Raw genomic sequence first — 16228 nt, forward strand, 5'->3', positions numbered from 1 at the left:
TCTGGTGCTCTCCGTCTTCTGGTCCTGGTTTCCTTGCAAGGGATTGTGGGGTGTGTCTGGGGGTGTTTTATGGGGTTCTGGATGTGTGTCAGGTGTGTGGGTGCTAAGCCTGGCCAATGTGTGCATTGGTTGCTGTTGGGCCCACTTGCCGCCCGTGGCGGTCTCAGCTGCCAATGGTCATCTGGCCTCCACTGTCCGCTGAGGTGATTTGTGCATCATTATTTGGAGGGCGGGATGTGGGTGTGCTTGGCGGTGGCACGGTGGGGTGGGCTGGGATTCCCACCGACAGGGTCCTGGCGGGGAGTGGTGGTGTGGGAATGTTTGGCGGGGTTGGGTTTTTTGTTCATTATATGGCAGGTTTCCATTTGCCCCTCCCCTTAAAAATAACATCAGGTCAAGGGGGATGGGGTCCCTAGAGCCAAAATCAGCACAGGTGGGGGGCCATTTGCACCCCCTTCCCTTTATATAAAAGAGTGCCCCTGGAGGAGTGGGTCCAAAGGTCCTAACAAGGCTCGAGGAAGAGGGATTGTATCCCCCTGCCCTTTATTTAAATAAGTGGGGGATGATCTCTGGGGCCGATAATCACTCAGGGTGGGGGTTCGTATGGCCCACCTCCCCATAAAACAATGCACAGCCCTAGGGAATGGGAAACCCAGGACCTAAAAAAACTAGGTCGACAGGTAATATAGTAGTTTTACACCACTATGTAAACTATAACACAAACTAGCACACTTGTTGGATGATATCATCAGTGATGTCATAAATGTCATAGAATATGTCATGAGAGATGTCATGTGTGAGCTAATAAGCAGTGCAATGCGGAAGCGCAAGTTATATTTAGTGCTGCTAACTGTAACTGGAAAATTTCTGTTTTTTTAGTTAAAAAAAATGAATGTTGCCATTGACAAATTCCTCCAACTATAAAGTTACCTTAACTTTTAATTTTAGTGAATATATATTTATATATATCTTCTATTATATAATTATATATATATGTGAACCTCTTTCCTGAGTATACCTACCCCAATCCACAATCCATTCATCTGGATAGATCGAGGAGACTGCACAAGCTGGTATGATCTTTTTTTTTTTTTTAAAGGAAATTTATTTTCTCATATTCAATTACAAAAATGCAAAGTGCGAGGTGCTACAAACAAGCTGGCCTATGCGTTTCGGCAGAAAGCCTTCGACTGTGCCATCACGTGATACAGTGCACAACAACTATTTAAAGGAACATCCTCCTTATACCAATGCCTAATCTTTAAAGAGATATACATACAGACTGCAAGTAATAAACATAACATTCACTATTATACAAACAATCTTTGGAATCAAATTATGTTTTTAACAGCAGAAATAAACATAATATATTTATAATTTATTTTATCAAACATTTAATCCATCATCATATTTATTTTCATGTTCTTGATCTTATAGTAAAGTACTTTGTAATGTGTATGAGAGTACTAGAGACTGTTGTCATGGATTACCAAAGAGCTGAACATCTGTTACAATAAAGTAAACTGGTAAACTAGTACCTAGGTTCTATAGAAAAAGCTTTTTTTAACTTGCCTATATAATTGGCACCGGTTGATGAATCTTCCCAATTAAAACAAAAAAAAAATATATATATATATATATATTGATGCTCATGCTAGCTGTTGTCTGGAATGTTTTGAGGTGATCCATCAAGTGGGGGCTAAGAAAAAGGGGGGTTCTAAAACGGTTTTTCCAAATGTCAATGTGCATAGTGTTTTTGAACAGCCAGAGCTGATTGTCAGAATGACACCAAATTTGCCAGAAATGTAGGTCTAGCTCCAGAAAGCGCTCTTTCAGTTATTTGGTGTTAATCTGTTCAGTATTTTTTTTAACTATTAAAGAAAGTTCAAATTTGTATATGTATATATATATATATATATATATATATAGAGAGAGAGAGAGAGAGAGAGAGAGAGAGAGAAGTAAAGGGTCCACAAACCCTCCCGCTCTTTTGCTGAGATCGAATTGGCTGCCAACATTTCAACAAGGAAGTGTTGGCAGTCATCTGGGGACTCTGCTTTAGTCCCTAAAAAAAAGATTAAAAAAATAAGAACAAGGGACAGGGTAGGGATACACAGTCCCCTTAGCTCTGGTGCAAGGGTCCCAGAGGGACCCCATAAGGCTTAAAAGAACTTTAAAAAAAATGTTGCAGCAAATTTGCAATGGGGTTGTGGATTTGCAGATTTTTTTTTTTAAAACAAGCGTGGTCTCCTCTGCTTGTTTCAGTAAAGCCCCGGGGTGGGCCAGGTCCCTAGGGCATATCCAAAATAAAGGAGGGGGGGCATGGAGCCCCTCTCAGGGCTTATTTATGCACCAGGGACCACCACCTTCCTGGGGCTCAAAAGAAGTATTAGGGGAGCCATGTGGCCCCCACACCCAGGGACAACCACCTCCCCAGTGTGAAATCTTATAATTTTAGTAGGGGGTCCTACAGATCCCCAGGCCAGGGCGCCCACCACCTGCCTGGGACTAACAATCTGTTATGTGCTGTGGTCGCATGCCCCCCACCCCGCAGCTCCAGGGACCGCCACCTTCCCAGGGCAATTGTTTCAAAATAAGGAGGTCAGCACGGACCCCCCTCACAGTCCCAGAGGCCACCACCTCCCCATGGATGCTTTGATTATATGCAGGGGGGCTGCCCCACCACCTCCCACAACCCCATGACTGGCCGAATTGAAAGAATGGAGGGGATCAGTTGAAGACCCCTGACCCCGGGGACCACACCTCCCATGGAGCTGTTTAAATGTTGGAGGGAGGCTGTGCAGTCCCCCTCGTGGAGTCAATAATGGCCCTGGGGAACACCACCAGGGCTGGCTGTCAACATCAGGGCAGTGCGCGCTCTACTGCCAACTAGAATGCAAAAACCAAATCATTTCAAGCTAACATAATTTATGCATTGTGCTGATATGATGTTATTTAACCTTTTGCATTGCAGAGTTTAATCCTGAGAACTTATGTTCACCATGCACATAAATACTGTTCTCATGTAATGTACTGCCGCAGGCTTTCAGACTGTGTCAGGGTGTGGTCCCTTTCCAGGGCCTTCTAGAAGCTTTCCCTGCAGCATGCCTTGGTGTGGTTGGTGGGCTGGGCTAAGACTCTATAAAAGGGAGCCAGCCCAGCTCCACGGGCTCACTATTCAGAGGTCCCAGTGCAGAGCAGCAGCAACTTCCTGAGCTCCTGTTCCGGCGGCCTACTTTGATCCTCCAGGCCTAGCCCTTTTTTAACTTTCATTGGTGATCCTAGATCAGGGCAGTAAGACGGAGGTCGGGCTGGGCCCCCGACCCCGTTATCGAAAACTCTCGAGTTATTGGGCCTAATCTTTGCATGATAATCTAACGTACTCTTATGTTTGTGAATGTGCGTTTGTAGTTTCGTGGCATTTGCATGCTGACATTCGAATCGGCAAGACGCGCAATTTGTTTTCTTGTGTATTAACTCTTGATATTCATTGTGCGCTAGCATTTTATGGCATTTACAAAGGTAGCATTTGAATCGGCAAGACGCGCAATTCTTTTCTCGAGCTTAATTCTTGATATTCATTGCGCGCTACCATTCCTAGGCAGTTACATGATGGCATTCGAATCGGTAAGACGTGCGATTCATTTTCTTGTGTGTTAACTCTTGATATTCATTGTGCGCAACCATTTTATGGCATTTACAAAGGTAGCATTCGAATCGGCAAGATGTGCGATTCTTTCCTTGTGTTTAATTCATGTTATTTATTGTGCGCTACCATTCCTTGGCAATTACATGGTGCCATTCGAATCGGCAAGACGCGCAATTCTTTCCACGTGCTTAATTCATGTTATTCATTGTGCGCTACCATTCCTTGACAGTTACATGGTGGCATTCGAATCGGCAAGACGCACAATTCGTTTTCTCGTGCTTGATTCATGATGTTCATTGTGCGCTACCATTCCTTGACAGTTACATGGTGGCTTTCGAATCAGCAAGACGCCCGATTCGTTTTGTGTGCTTAAAATCACAGTGTTCATTATGCGCTACCATTTTAAGGCATTTACTTGGTGGCTTTTGAGTTGGCAAGTAGCGTGATTTATTTCTCGAGTCTAATTTGTGTTATTCTTGGTGCACTATCATCCTATGATATTTTTTACTACCTATGTAAAGATCTGCAATGTGCGCAAGTCATGTTCCAGCAATTTGAAAGAACAAAGAACCAGGTTTCTAGACGTAATGCTGTGTGTTCCTAATATGTTTCTCAAACACGATTCATATGATGGTTTAGAAATCATTCAGATTCCTTCCTGATCCTCATGCAAATGATAATTCTTGAATTTGAAAATTGCATTTAATCTTTTTGATTCCCTCACAGGTATCCAGTCATCTTGGAGCCTAATCATTTTAGGTCTATGCTTAGGTTGTCCATGTTTTCAGAATGTCAATGCTTAGATTCATAGCCTAGTACTGATATTCATATAACGTAATTTTGATATTGTGTGTTTTAACCTTTTTGCTTCCTACAGGTCTCCTTTCCAGCTGTTCCCTTCCTAATCCCCTTTTCCCCACTTGGACTCTCTTAGACTCTGTGACAATTCTAATCAGAGTATTGGAGCTGTCTTGTGGCGGAAGTGTTGGGAATGTGCACAGACCCAGAGGATCTGGTGACTCTGACACTGGCTTCTGCTATGTTCTGGGGTGCCCACGCCCAGGACATAGCGGTTTGCTCTGACTTGGCCAGAGCTTTGTCAGCTCCAGCCAGCAAGCAAGACCCGTCAAACAGCTCTTGCTTTCTGGGAGTAGAGGTTTCTTGATTCCCTGCCCGCAGACACACCATGGTTAGGGGTTCTCTTTAATAATAAGAATTGATTTCTACTCAGATTAGCCCGTTTTGCAGCTTTAGGTTAATGAAAGACCTGGGAAGAAATCTAAAGCTCTAATCTAAACCTTGAAGTTTACATGCAGCTCTTTCATAACACTTAATTTCTCACTGTTCTATATTAGGATTTTAACTTCTAAACAGCAAGCAACAACAGGATCTCTGACAAAAGCGATAACCAATGGACCTATTCACATTACATGCACTTTGTGATGTGCATGGCAGATGTTCTTTGCAGCAGGTATATTAACCCTCTGTGCTAGTGCTACCTTATGATGAGTCAAAATTTCCACTAGCAAACACTCCAATCTCTCTCCAGGAAGAACTTTAATCATGGAGCTGTCTGTCAAGGTTTATTGTTGCCTGAAAGTAGCTGGAAGCAAGAAACGTGGCAGCAGTTGCATTTGAAACCATAATAAACTTACAAATACAGTGCCCCCACCCGAAGTCAGCACCCAGTGTGGTGGAACCAGTCGCACCGCACTAGAGCCGACCCTGAATATGGGTTAAGGCCGGGCCACGGGGATTGGGTTCACGGGGTTAAAATCAGCCTGGGAGAACAGGTGTGCGTCCCCCCTTCCCCAATATGAAACCCGAGAGACACCCTCTCACAACTATTATCACAACCACAGAGGCAGGCCCTGTGGCCAACCCTGTCTCCGGCAGTGGTTGGATTAACGTATGGTGAGTAAAATTACTCTGCATGAAAAAAAACACTGAAAAAACAAAGGTTACAGGGATGTTATAGTTAGGAAATAAAAGTGAAAGAAACATAGAAATGAACTTAAAAAAACAAAACTTACAGGGATATTATAGTTAGATTCTGAATTTACTCACACAAAACCTTAAAAATTCAGCAGTTATAGTTAGAGTTATTTCAAGTAACCATAACTTGCGTCCTTAGCAACTCGCACCTCTACCATGCGCTGCTAATTTCCCTATAAATTACAGCACTCATGACAACTTCTATAATATCATAAAAAATATGAATGAAACATTAGCAGTCAAATTATTGAAGAAAAAAGTGTGCATTGCAGAGGCATGAGTTATAGTTACCTTATGGTGTAAGTTATAGTTACTTGAAACTATAACTGCTGAATTTCTATGGTTTTTTAAGTGAACACATATATATATATAAATATATATATATACTTCCACTGCCCTTTACTGTGATTAGCAACCAAGGACCAAGCTCAGGCACCTAATCTTCTCTCTCACAAATTTGTATTGCTCCTTCAGAGCAATATTTGCCATCCTCTCAAAATGGTGCCAGGCCCTGTGGGATAGGGTCCCCGGGACTGAAACTGGCCCAGGGAAAGGGGCCGCATGCCCCCTCCCCCTAAACATAACACCTGGTCCAAGGGGATGGGGTTGAAGGGCCAAAATCATCTGGAGTGTGAACCAGGTGCAACCCTCCCCTTAAAGTAAAAGGATGGCCCTGGGGAAAGGGGAATGTCATCAGTAATGTCATAAATGTTGTCATAGAACACGTCATGAGTGATATCATGTGTGAGGTAGAAAGCAGTACATGGCGGGATGCAGGTTATAGTTAGTGCTGCTAAAATACTACTTATTACCACGTAACAATGGCAATAAGCAGTGTATTATACTCTATATTCCTCGTATGTACCCTATTTATAGACAGACATTTTGGCCCTCATTACAACCCTGGTGGTAAATCCCGCTTACCACCATGCAGAAGACCGCCAACATACCGCTGCGGCCGCGTAATTCCGCTACAGGTATTACGACCCACAGCCTGGAATCTGCAACAATACAGACACCAAAACAAGTCCGCCACACCAGAGGTCAGTGATAAACTGGCGATGACAAAACCGACACCGTCATGCCAACAGGAATACACCCACAGTATCACGACCCACGAATCAATGTGACGGTCTTTCAACCGTGGTAATCCATTAGCGGTACACACCGCCGCGCTCAAAATACACACATATATACAAAACACAACCACATTGGACAATTCGAAATACACGCACCTGATACACATACACACACCCACACACCCAATCCAATATAAAGCAGACACCCACATCACCCACAAACCCTTACTACCAGAATTTTTAACCCACACCAGAGATACTCTACCAAAAACAACACCAGCATCCACAGACACACAACACCATCACTTACACAACATCCACGCACCTCAGACAACACACACCAACACACCCTCTCACACATTACAACAGACACCACCTCACACATCTCCCACACCCCATCATGGCACCTCAACGACACCCCAGATTCTCTGAGGAGGAGCTCAGGGTTATGGTGGAGGAAATCATCCGGGTAGAGCCACAGCTATTCGGATCACAGGTGCAGCAGACTTCCATTGCAAGGAAGATGGAGCTATGGCGCAGAATTGTCGACAGGGTCAACGCAGTGGGACAGCATCCAAGAACTAAGAATGACATCAGAAAGACGTGGAACGACCTACGCGGGAAGGTGCGTTCCGTGGTCTCCAAACACCAGATTGCTGTACAGAGGACTGGCGGTGGACCCCCACCTCCTCCCCCACAACCCACATAACATGGGAGGAGCAAGTCTTGGCAATACTGCATCCTGAGGGCCTCGGAGGAGTAGCAGGAGGACTGGACTCTGGTAAGGCAAATCTTTACTACTATATCCCCCCGACCCTACCTGCATGCCATCACATGCTCCCACCCACCCTTACCCTCACACCCATCACCCCAACAACCCACAGATACCACACCAACCCAACCCACACATCCCAAAACCAAGCCCTGCATGTGACACCAATGCATGGACACCCCTGACCCAAGCATGTCCACTACAGAGACTCACTCATGCCCCAAAATCACCAATCACACAAGGACCAAGCCAAAAATGCAAGCACTGGAGTATAGGGTCAACCACCCATTGCACACAATGGCACACACACATACAATAATTATGCATTTACACCCCAACAGGACCCTACCCAACGTCACTGGACAGGAGGTGCCAGACATATCCAGTCCCCTCACAGAAGAGGCCCACAGTGATGACAGCAGCTCTGCACAACTGGATCAAGATGACCAGCCGGCCCATCTGGGACCTCAGGACAGTCGGTTCCCCTTACACTGTCACAAGCCACCACAGAGCCTCTCCCCTGAGGAAACCCCAGCACAGCACCCACCCAGCGGGCTCATCCCTCTGTCCCCAGGACACATCAATCAGCAGTGGGTCCACCACTACAGGGAACCCAGGCAAACCCACCAACCCAGGAGGAACACTACCTTGGGATCAGGGAGGACTTGAAGTCCTCGCCAACACCAGGAGGGACACAGTGGCACAACAAGGGGCCCCTGACACTAGCCTGGACGATGAACAGCCCTCCACTTCCGCCGGCGCTAGTGGACAAGAGGCACTGCCACAAGAACAACAGAACACCAGCAACCCACCCCCTGCAGATGGAGAACCACCCCACAAACGGTCCCTGAGATCCAGGAACAAGACAGAGAACATTGCCAAGACCCCCGCCAGGAAATGAGACCCCCCCTGAATGTCACCCTTCTGTCCCACTATGTCACCCTGTCCATCCTTAAATTGCCATTGCTCCACTTCCTATGCCCCTTTGGACAATGCACCTGTGAAACAAATAGGCTGGGCTCTGCCATGGATATTCCTCCACCATCACCCCAGCCCATTTTACAACCCCCTCCACTTATTAGCACAGGAATAAACACACTTCAATCTCAAAACAATCTGGAGTCAGTCTGTGCTTTCACTAATGTGTAATTGCAATAACTATGGAATATAGCAATGTCAATTTACTTGTTCACATACCAATGTAACACAGCTGTAGGCCAGCAGTAAACATAGCAGAGGGCACAAAGTTGGACCCAAATCTGTGAAATGGAAAGTCAAAGTGACAAGTTAGGGTCTGTACACTAAATGAAAATGACTCACTTATGCTAGTTCCAACAATAGAATGAGATGTGGGAAGCAGGGGCATCTTCTTACCCGTGTCTCACTGGAAGTATTGCCTGGTGATGTTTCGGTTATCGATAACCTCTTCTTCTCCCTCCTCTTCTTCACTGTCCACAGGCTCCACAGCTGCCAGAAGGCCACCATCTGGCCCATCCTCCTGCAGAAAAGGCACCTGGCGTTGCAAATCCAGGTTGTGCAGCACACAGCAGGCCACGATTATCTGGCACACCTTCTTTGGTGAGTAGTAGAGGGATCTACCTGTCAGATGGAGGCACCGGAATCTGGCCTTCAGGAGGCCGAAGGTGCTTTCGACCACCCACCTAGTTCGCCAATGTGCCTCATTGTAGCGTTCCTCTGCCCTTGTCCTGGGATTCCTCACTGGGGTCGTAGCCATGACAGGTTGGGGTAACCAGAGTCACTAGCAAATGTAGAGGGGCAACTATTAGACACACACTAACCCTTAGGGACAGACCCATACCCAGAAAGCTATGTCAACTGTATAGGGACCTTGCCCTCACCTATAAGCCACACACGGTGCCTCTGGAGTTGGCTCATCACATAAGGGATGCTGCTATTCCTTAAAATGTAAGCATCATGCACAGAGCCAGGGTACTTGGCATTGACATGGGAGATGTACTGATCTGCCAAACACACCATCTGCACATTCATCGAATAGTAGCTCTTCCGGTTTCTGTACATCTGTTCATTTCTGCGGGGGGGGTACAAAAGCCACATGTGTCCCATGAATGGCACCAATGATGTTGGGGATATGTCTCAGGGCATAGAAGTCACCTTTCACTGTGGGCAAATCCTCCACCAGAGGAAAAACGATGTAGCTGCGCATGTGTTTCAGCAGGGCAGATAACACTCTGGACAACACGTTTGTGAACATTGGCTGGGACATCCCTGATGCCATGGCTACTGTTGTTTGAAAAGACCCACTGGCCAGGAAATGGAGTACAGACAGGATCTGCACTAGAGGGCGGATTCCTGTGGGATGGCGGATAGCTGACATCTGGTCTGGCTCCAACTGGGCACACAGTTCCTGGATTGTTGCACGATCAGGTTTGTATGTGACCAGGATGTGTCTCTCTTCCATTGTCGACAGGTCCACCAGGGGTCAGTACACCAGAGGATGCCGCCATCTCATCACCTGCCCAGCGGACATGCCCTATGGAGGAGAACAGCGAGCAGAGAGTCATCCAACACTGAGGTATCACAATGTCTTATTTTCAGAAACGTAATTAATCCGCAATGTGCCGGTATCTGTCTATATTCCCGGCCAGATAGGTGTGACTCAGTTAACATCCTTCCCATGTGGCCTCCTGAAATGGCAGCTGCCTGACCTGTAAGGTTGGACAAGGGGATATGAGGTAACTGCGCTGGCGTTCTACACCGTCGCAGTGGGTGGTCGATGACCGCGGAGCAATTCAGCATTGGTTAACATTGGGGCCTATGGGTCCCAGGAGCCAATAACGATGTACACCGGAGGTGACGGTACGCACTGCCGCGGACGTGACTGCCATTTTCTTTCTGTTCACTCACTTGATACCTGACCTTCAACAGGAGAGTACCTACACTGCAAGTGCTGCTGTGACCTCAGTCTGGAAGCGACGATGGCTCATGTGTCTGGGGAAAGGGCCCCTGCCTTCACTTCAGAGGAGTTGGAGAAACTAGTGGATGGGGTCCTCCCCCAGTACACGCAACTGTACGGTCCACCAGACAAACAGGTGAATACACTGTGAACATGCTGCATGGGCAATGCCTGTTTTGAGTGGTATATAGGAGGGGGCTGAGGCCTGCATCTGTGGATGGGTAGTGTATGTGCGTCAGGGCAAGGGTGGGAACTGGGGGCAATGAGTATGACGGTCCGGACAGGTAAGTAATTTCCTTTTCCCCCTGTACCATTCCTCTAGGTCAGTGCCCACCAGAAGAAGGGTATTTGGTGTGCCATCGCCAGGGACATCCGGACTCTGGGGGTCTACCATAGACGGAGCACCCACTGCCTTAAAAGATGGGAGGACCTGCGCCGCTGGAGCAAGAAGAAGGTGGAGGCCCAGCTGGGGATGGCCTCCCAACGTGGGAGGGGTGCCCGTTGCACCATGACCCCCCTGATGTTACGGATCCTGGCGGTGGCCTATCCGGAGTTGGATGGGCGATTGATGGCATCACAGCAGCCACAAGGGGGTGAGTACACTCTCATTCAGATGCCTCAGCGCCCATTATGAGGTGTCTGGGTGGGGGAGGTGGGCAGCGGGTTCCCCTAGGCCAGGGAGAAGTTGGTAGGCAAGGTCCCTTGTGAGGCAGGCTATGTGGAACCCCAACCACACCAGTGGTAAGAGCCATCTACATCTAGTCAGGCTCCTGTGACTTCCAGGTGTGCAGCAATTGGTCTTAGGCCTCGTACCCCATGGTCAGCTGAAATGTCTAGGAACTGTGTATGGCGTAGTGCAGAGGGCTGCTCCATGTGTGTTGTGTCCGCCAAAGGTAGTGGTGTTGCATGCACTGAACATGTCTTTCTTCTGTCTTCCACCCCCTTTTTGTGGTCTCCCTGTTCTTGTGTGCATTGGCATTTTTGGCACGGGAGCAGGAGAGAGCTGCAACCCACTTGGCCCTGGAGGGCGAAACAACGGAGTCTGAAGTCACCAGTGGGGCACAGGGCGAGGGAGCTCCATGGCGGGGACAGGAGCAGACAGCAGTGACAGCGACTCCTCCTCTGATGGGAGCTCCCTTTCGGTGGTGGGGACCTCTGTGCCCACTGCATCAACAGGTACAGCCACCACCCCCCCTACCAGCACCACCCTCCCAGCAGCCCCTCAGCGTGTGTCCCGTGCCCGCTCACCCAGAAGGGTGGGCATCTCCTTCACCCCAGGCACCTCAGGCCCTGCCCCAGTCAGCCCTGCTGCCCTCAATGAGGAGGCTATTGACTTTATGCAATCCCTCACTGTTGGGCAATCTAGCATTGTGAATGCCATCCAGGGTGTAGAGAGGCATTTGCAACAAACAAATGCATACCTGGAGGGCATTCATTCTGGGCAGGCAGCCCAACAGAGAGCATTTCAGGCTCAGGCCTCAGCACTGCTGGCAGCCATTGTCTCTGTGTCCAGCCTCCCCCCTCCAACTTCCTCCACCCAGACCAAATCCCCTGTACCTCAGCCTATCCCAAGCACACCATCAGACCAGCATGCACACTCATCAACACACAAGAGTGGCTCAGGCAAACATAAGCACCACACATCCCACAGGCACTCACACAAGCACCATCCCCATGCAGACACAGCAACATCCACTGCCTCCACTGTGTCCTCCTCCTCAACGTCCTCCTCCTCCCTCCCTGTCTCGTCTCCACTCACACCTGCATGCAGTACATCCTCAGCCACTGCCTCCATCACCAGCCCGCCCATCACCACACACCGCTCATGTGCACTCACCACCCTCACTACAATGCACACTTCCCCAGTGCCCTCTCCCAGGGTGCCTGTGAGGCCCTTCTCCCAAATTACACAAACGCAGGAACACACCCACCCAACACCCATCCACCTCCGGCCCATGCACCTTCACCCAAATTCAGCAGACGTACACCTCCTACAACCACTACCTCTACCTCCACTCCCAAACCACCCTCCATCTTCCTATCCCAGTGTGTCTAAGAAACTGTTCCTGGCTAACATTGACCTCTTCCCTACACCTCCCCCCCGTCCTTCCCCTAGGGACAGGCTTTCCAGGTCCCAGCCCAGCACCTCAGCCACCAAATCCCCAGGCACAGTGGTGCCAGCAACTGTGGGGTCATGGGGTGTGCCACCCATCAGGCTGCCAGTGTGCCACCTAGCGAGGGCAAGGACATTCCACCACCTGCCAAGGTAAAAAAGGTGCCCACATCCTGGAGGGAGAAGCCGAACGTACTAGCCACCCGGGGCTCAGCAAACACCAAAGGGGATAGTGGCAAGACAACTGCGGCACCATCAAAGCTGGGGAAGGGCCAAAAGCTGAAGAGCAGGTGAGGAGAGGACATGGTGGCACCGACTGAGGGACCAGTGTCACACTTTCTGCCCACAACCACGCCAACCTATATGGCGGTGAACACCGCTAGCTGCCCCGCTGCCACAACCGCCACCACAACCGCCACCTGCACCGTCACTTGCACCGCCCCCGGCACGTCTACAGCCTCAGCGACAGTCCTCAGCAACTTCCCCAGTGGGCAGCCGTCCGAGGCAACAGAAAATGTCCTGCTGTGTCCCTCTGCAGGTGCTGACCCATGCACCGCCACCAGCACCACCGCAAGCACCACCGCAAGCACCGCCACAACAGACACCGCCACAAGCACCGCCACCGGCCCCACGGCGTCCTCGGACACAGGCACGATCCACTGACATGGCTACCATCCCTAGTGGTCAGTCGTCTCAGGCTGGAGGAGAGTTCCTGGATCCTGGACGGCTTCCATGAGGCATTTCTTCCATCACTGATTACACCTGCAGGTGGAAGGCACAGCCGCAGCAGTGTGGGGTAGGTCGCTGCCTCCATGGCATATCATGCTACCTGAACCTCGCAAATCTCGTGGCACGCACACCCAGGTGAGGGAAATATACCGGCCACACTGCACGTGGAGCACTCTGGGCACCATGCACCCTCCAAAACAAGTGGTTCTACGTTTTATGCGTCCAAGTGTTCATCGCGTTATCTGTTTCCTCCCTCATTCTTGAGAGGCGGGTCGCGCGCTCTCTCCCTCCCTCACAACAGCCGCCGCGTCCCCTGAACCGCAACGTGCGCGCGCGCGGCCTGTGCGGATGAGAAAACAAGAGCAGCCCTGATACCGGCGGGGGAGGAGGAGGCGGGGTGCAGTCTTCTGAGACCCCGTTAGACCGAGAGAACGCTACCAACAGGCCTAGTCGGGGGACTAATACTGGTCAGAAATTAGCCGTTAGACTGCTACTGCACTTCCCACAGGTACTTCAAAGTTTACACCATCTCAAAGGGTTCCAGCTCTTACTGGCACAACAGCATCCAACAATGACTTGGCCAGTCTCTTTGAGTGCCCTGTGTGTTTTGACTATGTCTTGCCTCCAATTCTTCAGTGTCAGAGTGGCCATTTGGTTTGTAGCAGCTTCGACCGAAACTTACTTGTTGTCCAACTTGCCTTGGCCCTTTGGGATCAATTCGGAAATTGGCTATGGAAAAAGTTGCCAATTCTGTGTTATTTCTATGTAAATTTGCCTCTTCTGGATGTGAGGTGACCTTGCCCCATAAAGAGAAAGCTGATCATGAAGAGCTCTGCGAGCTCAGGCCTTACTCATGTCCTTGCCCTGGTGCATCCTGCAAGTGGAAAGGTTCATTGGATGCTGTAATGCCACATTTAATGCATCAACATAAGTCTATAACAACATTGCAAGGAGAAGATATATTTTTTCTTGCTACAGACATTAATCTTCCTGGTGCAGTCGACTGGGTTATGATGCAGTCTTGTTTTGGCTTTCATTTCATGTTGGTCTTGGAGAAACAGGAGAAATATGATGGACATCAGCAATTCTTTGCCATTGTTCAGCTCATAGGAACACGCAAACAAGCTGAAAATGTTGCTTATCGATTGGAACTTAATGGTCATAGGCGGCGATTGACTTGGGAAGCAACTCCTCGATCAATTCATGAAGGAATTGCAACAGCCATTATGAAGAGTGACTGTCTAGTTTTTGATACAAGCATTGCACAGCTTTTTGCAGAAAATGGCAACTTGGGAATCAACGTGACAATATCCATGTGCTGAAATGGCAGTCCTTTTTGTTTTTCAGGCCAGTGTTTAACTGCTTTCAAATAAGGCAACAGTGCCAATGTTCACCTTTACTGATATTTATTGCCAGATGCAAACTATTTTACTAGATCTTTGGCGTATGAAGGGTAATAAAGGTAAGACGGTTAAAGTACAGGAACCAGTTGCATGTAGTAACACTAATATATTTAAATCAACAGTAAACCACTGAAATATATATATTGCTCTAAATATATATATATATATATATATATATATATATATATATATATATATATATATATATATATATATATATATATATATATATATATATATATATAAATATATGTACCCTGAGATGGGCATCTTTTGTATTAAAAAGAAGCCTGAATCTTAAAATGATGTAAAATAGTTCTGCAATGTGTTTGTAGATTGTACAGTGTAAAGGATGCTGTTTTGTGTATTTTTTTATTTTTATTTTTCACCCTTGACAAGCCATTATGAGTGGTCTCTACCCATTTGCTTTTTCTTCTTTTGTAATTCACTACATAGTATTTGCTGCTGTTTTGTGTAAAATTTGTGTATTTCTAAGTTGTATTTACTTTTAGTTTTTCATCAGTAAATTTGACCTGTCTGTAATGCAGGTTTTTTAAACAAGGATTTGTTCTTCGTACCTCGTGATCAACTATATCTTGTGATGTCTAATCTTGTTTTCAGTTGATACCTTCGAGTCTCATTTTTCTAAATTCAGTTATTTTTGTGATAGTTTGAGCATCTAGGTGAGCTAAATTGCCACAACAAAACTAAATTGATGTTACACGCTTGTTTCTTTTTTTTTTTTTTTTAAAGAGTCATCTGTTGCCCGCAAACACAACTTGAAGCAATTGTGCAGAAATGTTGGAAAAATATGCTCTGGCACATTTACAAAGAGGTTTAGTGAGATTTAAATTATAGCTTTGTTCCTCTATCAATTGCTTTGCAGTACAAGTTGTTGCTTTCCACATTTCTTGAATCAAAAATCAAGTCTCAAAATTGAGATGTTATACATCTTTTATATTTGTCATTAAAGTAATACCTGTCAAACAAGTGGAGAGATACATCCACTACCTCAGTCCTTGGCAGGATGAAGCACTCTGGGCACCAGGCCCCCTCCAGAACCAGTGGAGAGATACATCCACTACCTCAGTCCTTGGCAGGATGAAGCACTCTGGGCACCAGGCCCCCTCCAGAACCAGTGGAGACATGACATCCACTTGAGAGACTGTGGCTTTGCACTTCCCAGGATAAAGCAGTGGACAAACCACCCACTGGAGAGACTTGAGAGACTGTGGATTTGCACTCCCCAGGATAATGCAGTGGGCAAACCACCCACTTGAGAGACTGTGGCTTTGCACTCCCCAGGATAAAGCAGTGGGCAAACCACCCACTGGAGAGACTTGAGAGACTGTGGCTTTGCACTCCCCAGGATAAAGCAGTGGGCAACCCACCCACTGGAGAGACTTGAGAGACTGTGGCTTTGCACTCCCCAGGATACATCAATGGGCATGGACCCCCACTCATGCAGCAGTGGCGTTGTGCGTTCATCAGGCTGAGGTGCCCCCCTCCCCCTTCCCCTGAGGTGCCTGTATATTTTCGATCTGATGCCCCAG

General features: G+C 47.8%; 1 pseudogene; it reads left to right on the forward strand.

Annotated features, from left to right (window-relative positions):
- Positions 1 to 14842, forward strand: part of LOC138262361 (E3 ubiquitin-protein ligase SIAH1-like) — a 119798-nt pseudogene extending 104956 nt beyond the window's left edge.
- The last annotated feature ends 1386 nt before the right edge of the window (positions 14843 to 16228 follow it).

The sequence above is a fragment of the Pleurodeles waltl genome, chromosome 10 (assembly GCF_031143425.1).
Source record: "Pleurodeles waltl isolate 20211129_DDA chromosome 10, aPleWal1.hap1.20221129, whole genome shotgun sequence".
NCBI lineage: Eukaryota > Metazoa > Chordata > Amphibia > Caudata > Salamandridae > Pleurodeles > Pleurodeles waltl.